Below are 13,155 nucleotides of genomic sequence, written 5' to 3'. Positions count from 1 at the left end.
CTTTCTCCCCACCGCACTCTGCCTCCTCAGCACAATCCAGGCCATTTCCTTTCAAGTCATTTAGCGCGTGGGGCCGGTTCCTGCCGACACCGCACTTTGGTGATTGTGCCTGTCAGCTCGGGGCTGACGACGCCATTTTTAACATTTGCTCCTGTTTTTTAAGGCGCCAACCCACCAGGAGTCCCCCTGAGCGCAGAGGACGTGGTCGGTCGGAGCAATGAGCTGAGCTCAGAGCGCCTGCGCTAACCACAGGCACCGCTGGCCCCAGCGATGATGTCGCTGCACCTCGCCCATAACGGGCAGCCAGCCAGCACGGTGCAAAGGCTGCTTCTGAACAACTGTCACCTGCTACCCCCTGCCTCCAGCCGTGGATGGGCAGTGTGAAGGCCCCATGGTGGCCCTGCAAGGCCAGTTCAGCCAGGGAGCCATGACATGCTCAGCTAGAGCCTTGGTTTGCACATGTGGCCATGAGTTCCAACCATGCAGTAGCCTATCCTGGGGCTGCTCCCCTCACCCGTGGCCACTACAAACATGCCCAGAGTCTCCTCCATTCCACCACCTCAGCCTGGCTGTCCCATCTAATCTCATAGGCTCACAGAATGGTTTAGTTTGAAGATCTTTCAGATCACCAAGTTCAACTAGCACTACCAGGTCCCTATCAAAACACGTCCATCAGCTCCACATCTACATGGCTTTTCAATCCCTCCAGGAATGGGGACTCTACCACTCCCGTGGGCATCCTAGTTTGGGGCTTTGCAAGAAGAAATATTTCCTAATGTCCAACCTAAACCTCCACTGGCACAACTTGAGGCCAATTCCTCTTGTCCCATTGTTTGTATCTTGGAAGAAGAGACCAACACCTACTTCACTATAACCTCCTTTCAGGTAGTTTGGTACAGAGTGAGGAGGTCTTCCTTAAGCCTCATTTTCTCCAGCTGGAGACACCCCCAACTCAGCTAGCTCTGCCTGTGGATGTCCTCTTCCTGTGTGCTGTGCTCAGGCCAGCACTAACACACATGTGCAGCCTGGCTAGAAGCCAGCATGTTGAGCCCTGGAGCAGCTTGGGAAGGGGCACAGTGCCATCCACATGCACCTCCCCACTGCCAGTGAGAAGAGCAGCATGCACTGAGGAACTTGCAGCCATGGGTGCCCAGGAACCAAAGACAGCAGGGATCTGCAGGCAGATTTAGCTCCAGTCTCTCATGGCTGTGGCTGTCTCACTTCTTCCACTGTGAACCAGTCACCCACTGAGGAGTGCAGTGAGGGCCTAGGGTCCCAACTCTACCACAGCATTCAAGGAGAGCACCGAGATGTTTCTTCAAACCGCAAAGCCTCAGTGGGCAGCGCAGCCTGCAGGCAGTGCAGGCAGGCAGCAAGTGCCTTACTCTGACCCAGGCTGACTCCTGCTTGCTAGACAGCCTGAGGTCAGGACTGGGCACGGAGGAGGGTGTTGAGCAGCTCCCCTGGGCACCCAAACCCATCTGTGCCAAGGGCAGTTGCTCACTACTGTGACAGGTCTGCAGTGCACTGCTGCAGCAGGACCCACCATGCCCACCAGCATGACCTAGCGCTGGGGACCGATGGGGAGCCCACAGGGAAGCTGATGGGAGCGTCTGCCCTCTTGCCCACTGATCAGAGCAGGGTGGTGCAGCAGTGCCCTGCTGTGCCAGGTGGCAGCACTGGCCTCAGCAGATGCCCCACCAGAGGCATCAGGGTTCTCACACGGCCCCACGTGCCCCCCAGGCTCCCAGGGGCCACGCAGCCCTGTGGCCATGCCCAATGCAGCTCATCTGTGTGACAGCCACAACGTCCCCGCTTCGATCCAGCCGCTCGCTCATGCTAATGACTGTCAACATGAAACAGAGGCCGTGAAGGGGAAGAAAATTACTCCCTGAAAAGGAATTGACTGATCCCCGTCATTTCTCAAGGAATCACTGACCTGTGAATATTTCATTACCCAAAATGCGGCGCCATCCATACAAAGCAGCGTGCCCAGCCCCGAGCAGGCACCAGCCACAGAGCCCCAGGCTGCAGAAGGGCAGCAGGCTTGGGATGCTCACCATGGGGACATCCCTGACCCCAGGAGAGACAAGCCCAGGGAGGTGATGGCAGGTGGCTTCTCTTCTCTTCCCCAGAACAGGATCATCATGGCCCCACGGAGAGCTGGGGGGGATGGCAACCACAGAATGAGCCCCGGGGAAGGAGCTGCAAAAGGAGGTGAGGAGCTGCGGAGGCCGGAGGTAGCAGCCTCAGTGTTTAATGTCTTCATTAACAGGGAGGCAGAGAGGGGGGAAGAGCCCACTAATGGCATCTGCTAAGTAAGGGTGCTCGGGTGGGAAGCTCTGCAAGAGCAGCAGGACTGGGAAAACAGGCAGGACCTGAGGGGGCGAGAGGAGGTGGAGGAGGAGGGGGAAGGGGGGGGAAAGGCAGGGCAGCCTGCTGGCATGGGAAAAAGACCATTTTTCTGGGCTGCCACCCACTGTCCCACCACCTCTATAAGACCCTTGCAAGAAGAGAACTACCCTTTGCTGGCACAGGGAAGTGTGGCCAGATCCTGGCCCAGCTGCCAGAGCCCAGCTGCCTGAGGCTGCCAGGGCATGACTGTGGCCAGAGCACAACCAGGGCCAGACTCTGTTTCCCCACTGCCCAGAGAAACCCAGAGAGGAAGGATGCAGCAGCCATGCAATACCCAGCAGGATGGGGGATGAGATGGCAGCCCAGGAGTCAGGCACAGCCCTGCCCTGCATCTCTGCCACCACCTGTGCAGGTCAGAGGGGAGCAGGGTCCAGACCTGGCTCTTGGCTTTGCTAGCCGGAAACTTCGGAGCTGAGGCTGCATGAAATATTCATGAAGTAAATGGTGCAATTTCATCTGCATTCAGCCAACTTCATGTATATTTCAGGGTATTATGAAATGATAATGTTGTGTAACCGAGGCGAGGCGGGGGTGCTTGGGGGGGGGCTCCTGGCCGCCCCCTGCGTGTGTGTGGCTGATATCTCCCAGCCTCACAGGTACCTGTGCTGCCGCGCCGGGCAGGAACTCCTCTATAGCACCGCCAGAGATGCGCCAGGATCAGGCCTGCAGCAAGCAGCAGAACTGCAACTCCAGGGACACACAGCACTCTCATCCCTCCCGAGCAGAGCCTGGCATCACCGGGGCTCACCCACAGCAGCTCCCAGCTCCCAGCAGATGCTGCTGGAGGGCAGCAGCCAGGCTGACCCCTTGGCATAGCTCTTCTGACCGGCACATCAGCACGGACCTGGTGTATGCAGTGCTGGCCAGGACTCCCAGCGCACTTGGTCCCCAGTGGCCACCAAAGGGTATGGGACATGCAAACATGCAAAGCAGAAGTTTGCCTACAGAGCCCAGGGATGGGCTGGAGAGGACCTAAGCCCTCAGCAGCATCTGCCTAAGCTACCTGCTCCTGAATCCTGCACACCAGAGCATTGGATACCAGTGCCCAGGCACTGCACAAGTCAGCACCACAGTGACCAAGCCACACCAGAGTCTGTCCCATCTGCTGCTGCCAGCTGTTGTGGGGGCAGTTGCTGTCCCTATCACTTGCAGGGGCTGGGGTATCTGGAGAGAAATTGTAGGGTGCTTGGTCTCCACTGTGCCCAAAGGAATAGGGAGAAAGGAGCTCTGGAGGGGTCAAGACACCCTAAGGTGTTCCTGAACACAAGAGTAGCCACCACAGCCCAGGCAGACATGGGTAGGATCTGGAGAGAAGAAGGCATCTTCCCTGGTGGAACCACATGCCCCAAGGGCAATGGGCCCTCCCAGGCACTTGAGAGTGTCCCACTGTGGGTGTGGGGAGGCTAGCAGAGGCCAGGGTGCCTGGCCCATTTTGAGTGCCCAAAAGTAGAGCTGTTGGGGCTGCCAGCTCCTAGCCCTGCCCTGGGTTTGGCAAAACAAGCTCAGGCACAATGGTGCACCTGCTTCCCTGGCTGCTCCTGGCTCCTACCAAGACATTGCTCCTGCCCAGGACTAGCAATCCTCCTATTGGTTCCCCATCAGCCAGAGTACTTCCTAATCTACTGACACCCGAGTCCAGCCCAGCTGAATTCAGACACCTGAAGACAAAACAAGCAGCAGGATGAATGGCCACAACCATCAGCATCCTGTGCCACCAGGAGAACCGCAACAGCTCCAGCCACCATCCCACAGCTTGGAGGTCCCTGCGGAGCTCAGCCAGCACAGGCTGGACCCTGGCCCCACTCCTGCAAAGTCCTTTGCGTGCAGGAGCCCACTCATGGCTCCCATCCCTGTCACACTGTTACTGCACTGGGGGGCCTGTGGCACTGCCACACGTGGCACTCACTCATGCGCAGCCTCACCCTGACCAGCGCAGGGCACCCGGAGAACTGCCAGCTCGCCTGTGTGCCCGGACAGGCTCCCTCACACAGCCCTCTCTCATAGGCAGTCAGGAGCATAATTTTTTCCTCTAATTACATATTCAGCACTTCTGAGAAAATGAGATTTTGGTAATTCAATTGGACTGAGAAGCAGGGCTATAATAAAATGAAATTTGTAACAATCGTGCAGTTAAATTAGTTAAATGGAGAGGAAGGAGCTGTGGAAAATTGACCCCTCGATCTCCTAAAGACTAATCAGACATTTGAACTGAGTTGTGCTAACAAAGCCCCCAGGGTGTTGCGGTGGCAGAGCGAAGGGGAAACCAGAGATGCCACAAGGGAAGAGCTGGAAAACAGCCGGGACCACGTGGTGCCGTGGAGGGGACCCTCACACTTTGGTTCTAAGGTGGGATGAGTTTGCTGGGCAGGGTGTTGGGCAGGATGATGCTGGTGCCATGGAGGAGACCCTCACACTTTGGTTCTAAGGTGGGATGAGTTTGCTGGGCAGGGTGTTGGGCAGGATGATGCTGGTGCCATGGAAGAGACCCTCACACTTTGGTTCTAAGGTGGGATGAGTTTGCTGGGCAGGGTGTTGGGCAGGATGATGCTGGTGCCATGGAGGAGACCCTCACACTTTGGTTCTAAGGTGGGATGAGTTTGCTGGGCAGGGTGTTGGGCAGGATGATGCTGGTGCCATGGAAGAGACCCTCACACTTTGGTTCTAAGGTGGGATGAGTTTCCTGGGCAGGGTGTTGGGCAGGATGACGCTGGTGCCATGCCCTCTATGGCACTGACCATCACCAGGACTTGGTGGCTAAGGCCCAGTGCTGGCTGCCAAATCCTGCCACTGGTCCTGTCAGCTCCTGGACATCTTTGACTGGCACCAGGACACAAGGGTGCATAGAGGATGGTGAGTGGTCCCTTCTCCATCACTAGGAAATGCTAAGACATCAGCAGCTGTGCCCTATGGTGGGGCCAGCCCTGAGTAAGGAGAGTCACTGCAAGGACACCAGGATGGGGATAGGCCTGGCACACCATAGCACACCGCCTCAGCCAGGCACGCTGGGTGGGGGGGAGGGGGGAAAGAGCTCTGCAGCAGGTACAAAGTAATTAGCCTCAATATTTATCTTGTTGTTTGTCTTTTTTTTTCTCTTGTGAAAGAAAAAGAGAAAAAGACGAGTTTCTCATTTGCAAGTTAATTAGTCTAATTAGCTCTAATTAAGAGCTCCCCACACAATGCAGATCACAAATAAGCTGCCACTGTCGCCTGCTCTTGCTCTGCTCTCCCCATTTTTGATTTTAGACAAGAGCTGTTTGAAGGCCGTGGCCGGCACCATGTGGGGAGATGCTCAGTGGGCGCAGGCAAGGTGGGGGAATGGGGGATCCCCCCCAGGCTGGGGACTGCTCCCCTCTGCAGCTAGTGCCAGGGCTCCTCTGAGCCCTGCTGCTGCTACCCTGGGGGATCCCCTCATGGAGCTAGAGCTCACCTCAGACTTTCTGACTCCAGCGCTGGAGCAGAACCTTCGCTGTCCTCCCCCTGCTTCCCATCCTGAGCAGCTCTTGCCCAAACACCCCAACTGGCCCAGCTGCTGGTGACCGAGCTGGCTGCACACCCTGTACCCCCATGTCTTGCTGGGCAGCAGGAGCAGGGAAGCAGCTAGCACGGACCCCAAGACAAGCTCTGGCACCACCAGTGCAACACTTCCCCAGCCGTGTCCCAGGCCACCTTGGGCAGCAGCACAGAGATCTGCAGGTAAACACCAGTCTTACGCGAGCTTCAAAGCCACTGAACGGGAGCTACCGGAGAGCAGGGTGGCCAGGCACTGCTGGGAGTCTCCAAGCCTGCAGAGAGCCGCAGGAGGCTGTGGGGCTGTAGCATGGTCCCTGGCACGGTGTTGGGCACAGAGCGAGACAAGCAACCAGGGCAGTACGGGGCACAACACTGATACTGTTTCATCGACGTGCTGCCTCGGCACCCCCAGTCCCCTCCTCTCCCTGGCTCCGTTGCAGTTCGGCTGGAGTGGGACATGACGGCAGAGGGGTGCCCAGGGTGAGGAGCAGGGTCCAGGCAGTGTGGCACCAGCCCTGCCAGCCTCCTCCGCGCCGCCGGTGAGGAGCTGCGGCGGGGCGCTGGGAGCCGCGCAATCATGTCAGCTTATGTGTCATTTTCTACTCGGGTAATGCGAGCCGGGAGGGATCGCTGCTCGGAGACGAGGGGAAAATCATGACAAAGTGTTGTGAGCCCGGCGCTCCGGCGAGGGGGAGCGGGAGCAGCCAGACCTGCCGCGTCCTCCCCACCGCAGGATCGCTGCGAGGCTGTCACCACCGCTACGCCCTGCAGCGAGCCCCAGCACAGTTCTGCGGGCATGCACCAACCACCGCGCCCGGGTGCTGGCCACCCGGACCCAGCCAGCACAGGACCACGCGGGCTCTGCAGACGTAGTCCAGCCCCCAGCCCCCATTTCACGTTGGCAGAAGCCCTCCTAAGACTGGGGTGCAGCAACCCTTTGGCTCTGTGATGGAGGGGGAATGGCTGAGATCCTGGAGAGTGGGGGACAAATGACTCTTTGACAGGGCCCCCAAGAGTTCTGCCTTCTCCAGCAGCAATGGCTGGTCCCACACAGCCAAACCCTGGCAGCACCAGCATGGAGCTGAGGATTGCCCAAGCATTACTCCTGTCCCCACAAACTGCCCCCTCTGCTTGGATCTGCTTCCAGTGCTCATCTCACTCTGGTTAAGAGGTTATGCTGCCAGGGCTCCCGCCTCAGTAGTGCTGCTAACACAGATCCTGCTGATGTTCAGCAACCCCCATGTGTGAAATCCATGCAGCACAGCTGGGATGCAAAGGCTGCTGGGGAGGGGGTCCTGCCCCAGGGGAGCACTGGAGCAGCCCACTGCTGGAGCTGGCTGGACTGGTGTCAGGAAGGCAAAGCAAGAACCCAACAGGAGATAGCAGCTGGGGAGAGGAGGGCTTGTAGGGATTTGAGAACCACACCTGATCCTCTGCAGCACCAGGGGATGCCCATCCTGCAGCAGCCACCACAAACCCTGTCACCTGCTGGGACCCTTTTGTCCCACCCTAGCCAGGCTGGTGCCTGGCCCTGCAGCCCATTGAGTTCATGTTGGAGGGGGCTGCTCCTCAACTGCCAGCCCAGTGCAATACCAGCAGTGTCACTGTGGCCCTCACTGCAAGGATGAATGCTAAGGAAGATAGCACAGATTAAAGCTCTGAGAGCTGTCTGCAGTACGGCCACTCTTGCCTGCAGGCAGCAGAGGTGCAAAACCCTGTGGGCGTCTTGGAGTTCCAACCTTGCTCAACAGCAGTAGCATTCCACCTGGCATGGAGAGGACTGTAGGGGCCTCTGTCAACTGCTGGGCTGACACCAGGGTTCATACTGAGACTCACACGGGCAAAATGGGGCTCACCAGCCAATTGCTGCTGCTGCAGGGAGCAGCCTCAGCATGCTGTGTGTGCTGACACAAACAGGGATGTGCAGGAACTGCCTTGAAACCCTGCCTTGAAACCACCAGGGTGCCTGTATGTGCCCTGAACCAGGGGAGCATATGCCCAGTGTAGGCTCTGCACCCACAGGTTCTTGCTGGGCTACCTGCTGGGCTCTGCTCAGGCTGAATCCTGACCCCTCCACCCCACTGCCCATCTGGATGAGGCTGGGCTGCCAAGAATGTTGAAGTCACAGCTTTCCCAGGCTTGGAGCTTCTTTTGCGCCACTGACCCAGCCTGGATGTGCCATCATTGAGAAGATTCATATCCTTCCTTAGATGTACAGTTCCTCCCTGTGCCAAGGCAACCTTCTCAGCATTCCCTGATGTCAGTGTTTTTCCCAGCTTCATGCCTGTCTGCTGTGCCTGGCTTGCCAGTATTAGCACCAAAGCACCAATGCCCTTTCTGGAGGAGCTGCTCTAACTCCACCACTAAACCTCATCATTTCACAAAGACAAGTCCTGGGAATGGTGCAGCATTGCTCCTGCTGCCCACAGAGCCACACCAGATGGGAGCTGGCACAGCCCTGCAGCCAAAGTCCCTCCATGGTGACAGATGCAATGCACCCAGCATGCAGAGTCCTGTCCAGGGCCAGCAGCAGGACCTGAGCTGGTGGCAGCACTCGTTCCATGGGGAGAACAGCCAGGGAGCCAAGTCCCCAGCATGACTCTGCAAATCCCTGGTGAAACTTAGCCCTGACACCCAGCACTCTGCTCAGTCCTAGCTGCCAGCCCCAGAACAGTCCCAGCCTTGGGCCAGTGCTGGAAAATCTGGTTTCAGATGCACTTTCTGATTTCGTTCTGGGCCTTGAGCAAGGGCTGGGGGAATGCAGGGGCAGAGGCAGTGGGAGCGGCGTGGGCAGCCTGCGCCTGCTCTCCTCATTAGCCTCTCTTTGTTAAGCCACAGCCCTCCACCGCCTGCCTGTAAGCCTTTAAAAATGATAGATACTAAATCTAATTTCATCTACTCATTCACCCATCACTACATTACTAAAATAGGAATATACCTATAAAAAGAGCATCGCCAGGCAGTGTAGGCCTAAATTACAGCTATTGTGGGAAAACCAGCTTTGCAAAGCTAAAATTAATGTCAGTGTTTTCAATATATTAAAAGAAAGGAAAATATGTGGGTTTTGGTGGCTTTAAAGCCTGTCCTCACCGCTGCAGTGCGGGAGCCAGGAGCTGCCAGGTCTGTGCTGGGGTCCACGCCGGGGTCCACGCCGGGTCTCGCATCCATGCGATGAGCAAGCATGGCGAGCAAGCAGGTTTGAAAGGAACCCGCTGCTGCAACACGCTACAATATTGCTCAGAATAGACTTGCTCCCTAAAAATATAATCTGCTAAACTTGGCAGCAGCCCTTTTGGAAAGGAATTTTCCAAGCAGCCTTTGCAGAGGATGTTTCCCAGCAGGCCGGGCGCTGCTTACCCGAGTCTCCTGTGCCGTAGGCTGGGCAGCGTGGTGCAACGTGGGTACTGGGGATATCCCTGGTGGATGGCCCTGGGAGAAGTTCTGTAGCGGGTTTCAGTCACCTGTACATCAACCTGAACTTGTGTTCAGCCCCACACAAACATCACCACGTGTGCCAGGGTCTGTGCAATGCTCCAGCACCAACACTAAGCCTCAGAGCTGGGGTCTGTTCTGGGTCAACACCACACTTTGTCCTGGAGCAATTATCTACTCATTCATAATTACAGCGGAGACACTTCAGCAGCAACTGATTCCACTGGTAATGAAATGAAGTTACCAAAGTTTCCTTCTGTGCACAGGTCACAGAATCATTGAATGTTTTGAGTTAGAAAGGAGCTTTAAAGGTCATCTATCCCAACCCCTCTGAAGGGACATCATCAACTACAGCAGATTGCTAAGAGCCCTGTCCAACCTGACCTGGAATGATTCCAGGGATAGGGCATCTGCCACCTCTCTGGCCAGCCTGGGCCAGGGTCTCACCACTCTCAGTGTAAGAAATTTCCTCCTTCTGTCTAACCTACATCTCCCTTCTTCTAGTTTCAAACCACCATCCCTTGTCCTGGCACAACAGACCCTGCTAAAACGCCTGTCACCATCTTTCTTATTGGCCCCTTTAAGAACTGAAAGGTCACAATAACTTCTCCCTGAAGCCTTCTCTTCTCTGAGCTGAACAGCCCCAACACTCTTGGTCTGGTCTCTCAGCCAGGTTTCCAACCCTCTAATAATTTTTTGCTGTCCTCAGTAAGGAAGAGCTAAGCATCACTGCCGAGCCCCACCGAAGGATGTGGTGTTCCCACCTGCTCCACCAGCGTGGGCTGCTCGGCCATGGGCACACACCCTGGTGTGGGACACAGCAGGGCTAGGGGTGGATTCCTGCATGCAGCATGGCTGCAACACGCTGGGACCAAGGGAGTTGAACTGAGCGAGCTGCAAGGTGCCCGCTGCCGCTTCAATGAACCATCTGCACTGCCAGAGCCGCTGGCAGCTGGATTGTCCCTGGCGCTGAAGTTTGCAGACAACTTCATCTCTTGGTCATTCCTTCAAACTCTGGCAGTGTTGAAAATGCTGGGGAGCTACAAAACACAAACGGCCTCCTCAGGAACAAGCACAGCGAATGCCAACAACCTTCTCTGCTGAGAGAGCATGTGCCTGAAGGGATAGGGCCAGTTACTGCACACAGACCCTGCAGTCTTCCAGCTCTTGGACCCCCTGGCCATCCCAGCTCAATGTGGATCCCAGCAAGGGAGAAGCTGGTGGCTAGCACAAATCCCTACAGCAACCCAGCACAGCCACCATCCATCTGTATTTGCCCACCCCAGGCCTGATGCAGAACCGTCTGCCTCCCTGTGTACACACACACTCCACACAGGGAACTACAACCCAGGATGTCTAAACCAAGCCCCTCAAAGCCTCTACATCATAAAACCTTTTGAAAAAGCTGGTTAATCCCTTCAGGTGTCTCTGCCCATGTACTGGTGAGTCGAGCCAAACAGCCCAGGTTGAGCTCCATGTTGGACATGTAGAATAGAATAGAATAAACCAGGTTGGAAGACACCTTCAAGATCATCGTGTCCAACCTATCATCCAATCCACCTAATCAACTAAACCATGCAACCAAACACCCTATCAAATCTCCTCCTGAACACTTCCAATGATGGTGACTCCACCACCTCCCTGGGCAGCCCATTCCATTCTGCCTGTACCCACAGGCAGAAGCAGCACTGCTCCCTGTGAGCACTCCTCTAGCACCGGCATGCTGGCAGTGTGCACATATGAAATCCAGAGCGAATTTGGAGCTAAACCACCAGGAACCAGACAGACCCATTGCTCAGCTGGGCAGTATGAGGAGCCTGATGGCAGCAAATGCTCTGTGTCCCTTTCCCACGTGATGGCTGCCTGCAGTGTCCCTCTGTATGACACCTCATCGTGACACCCACCATGGACACCCCATCCCCATGCACTGGGTGCAGTGCCTCAGCAAGTGACAAGCCCAAGGAAGAGGACAGAGATTTTGGCCTCCAATGTGCTCATTAGCTGGGTGAAAATCCAAGTCCAAATCTCCTAATAAAACCCTCTTTCCTGGCTCACGAGCCCAGATCTGCTGCCAAGGAGCAGGAGGCTTCTGGGAGAGTGGGGAGGAAGAGATGCTAAACATGACGGTCAAATTAAAACAAACAGGGCGACGGGGGAACCAAGAGCTGCTGGGCGCAGAGAGCTGCACATCAGGGAAAAGCTGCTGCTTCTTCTGAGAGATCCCAAACTCCACTTGTGCATGGCCCAGCTGGGCACCAGCAGCAGCCCACGCCTGCCTGCAGTGCTGCCAGCGCTGCTGCCTCCAGCTGCAGCCCCAGGAGCCGGCCGGCAGTGCAGCCAGTCTGTGCTGGAGGGCACTGCAGGGCCAGCGGCATGGCCAAGCCCCCTGCGTGTGGCCAGGGGATGCAGGGATCACAGGGAATGAGGGGACCCTGGGGGATGACAGCATACCAGGAGAGGAGGGGTGCTGAGGGCAAGGAGATGCTGGGAGATGAGGGGATGCCAGAGAATGTGAGGATCCCAGCTGGAGAAGGCATCTCCCACACTGCCACTGCTCCCAACAGAGGCTCTGGGCCCCACACTAGCTGCTGGTTCAAAGCATCCATGCGCTCCCTTCAGAGGGACAGAAAACCTCACTGGGGATGGGTGGGGGCTTAGGGGCAGTTTCCGCTCAGCACCAGACATGCCTGGGCAGCCAAACAGTGGCTGCAGGGACAGAGACCAAAGCCCAGCCCTGACTCTCCCCAGGCTCTGCCTGCAGAAGGGTGCAATAAATCATGCACCCTCTTGGCTGGCCTCTGCAGCAGTCCCTGCATGAACCCCAGCCCCATGCACACCCCACAGCTACCGCTGCTTTTGTATACCCAGTGTCAGCACCAGCTTTGCCAGCCCCATCTCCAGTGCTAGTGCTGGTGCTGGCTGGAGTGACACCAGGCCCCACCACCAGTGAAGCCATGCTCTGGCCACAAGCCTACTTGGACCTAGGCTACAGACATCCCAAGGGATCAAAATGCTTCACGGCCCTTCTCCAACGAGGTGGGAAGGTTTGCACCCGCGCCGCCTGTCCTCAGCTGCCGGGAGAGCCGCACAGGCCACGCCGAGCGTGGTGAGGATGCTATGAATTTTTAAACTCCTGAAAGCACAAATGGAGCAGTTTGCCTGGCTGGGAGATGGGATTTCCGACGCAGCAAAGAGCCTTTTGAAGAAAACGTTGCCTCTCCTGAGCTGTGCTTCCCCTGGGACAGCGAGCTTAGAAACTCAATGCGCTGGGTCCAGCATGGGATCCAAGGGCCAGCATGCTCTGGCCAGACCTTAAGGACCAAACCAACAGCCCAGGCACCCTCTCGATGGGCTGCCCAGTCCCGGGGCTCACCTGAACCCATGCTGCCCCTGGGTCTCTCTGCAGCGCCTTCCTGTCAATAACATCTGACCCCACGGCCTGGCTGCAGACACCCACAGCGTGACGGCACACACATACACGCACACGCGTGTGCATGCACAAGCTCATCACCTGCCCTTTTCCCCACAGATGAGCCCTTCTCCCCTGCTCAGGCCATGCAGGAGCCTCGTTCCTTTCTCCGAGCATTCACCATCGCCCCTCGCCCGCGCTGAACGCCAGCAGCACCGAGGCACGGAGAGCGCTGGACCCGCGCCGCCGGCTCTGCCGGTGGCTCTGCCTGCCGCACTGCCCGCGCCTCCGCCACTCTCCAGCCGCCAAGGCAGAGAAACCCCAACGGAACCGCGGCCAAGGACCACGAGCCGCCACTGCAACGCAACTCGCCGGTGCCGCGGGGCTGG

The 13,155-nt window shown here is 57.1% G+C and overlaps 1 protein-coding gene across 8 annotated transcripts in view; it reads right to left on the bottom strand.

The window, feature by feature from the left end:
- Positions 1-13,155, bottom strand: part of RBFOX3 (RNA binding fox-1 homolog 3) — a 191,852-nt gene that overhangs the window by 12,098 nt on the left and 166,599 nt on the right. The gene's annotated exons all lie outside the window — the stretch shown is intronic.

The sequence above is a fragment of the Melanerpes formicivorus genome, unplaced genomic scaffold, assembly GCF_026170545.1.
Source record: "Melanerpes formicivorus ecotype bairdi unplaced genomic scaffold, bMelFor1.0.p_v2 SCAF_21, whole genome shotgun sequence".
Classification (NCBI taxonomy): Eukaryota; Metazoa; Chordata; class Aves; order Piciformes; family Picidae; genus Melanerpes; species Melanerpes formicivorus.
This window is presented reverse-complemented; position numbering and strand designations above follow the sequence as displayed.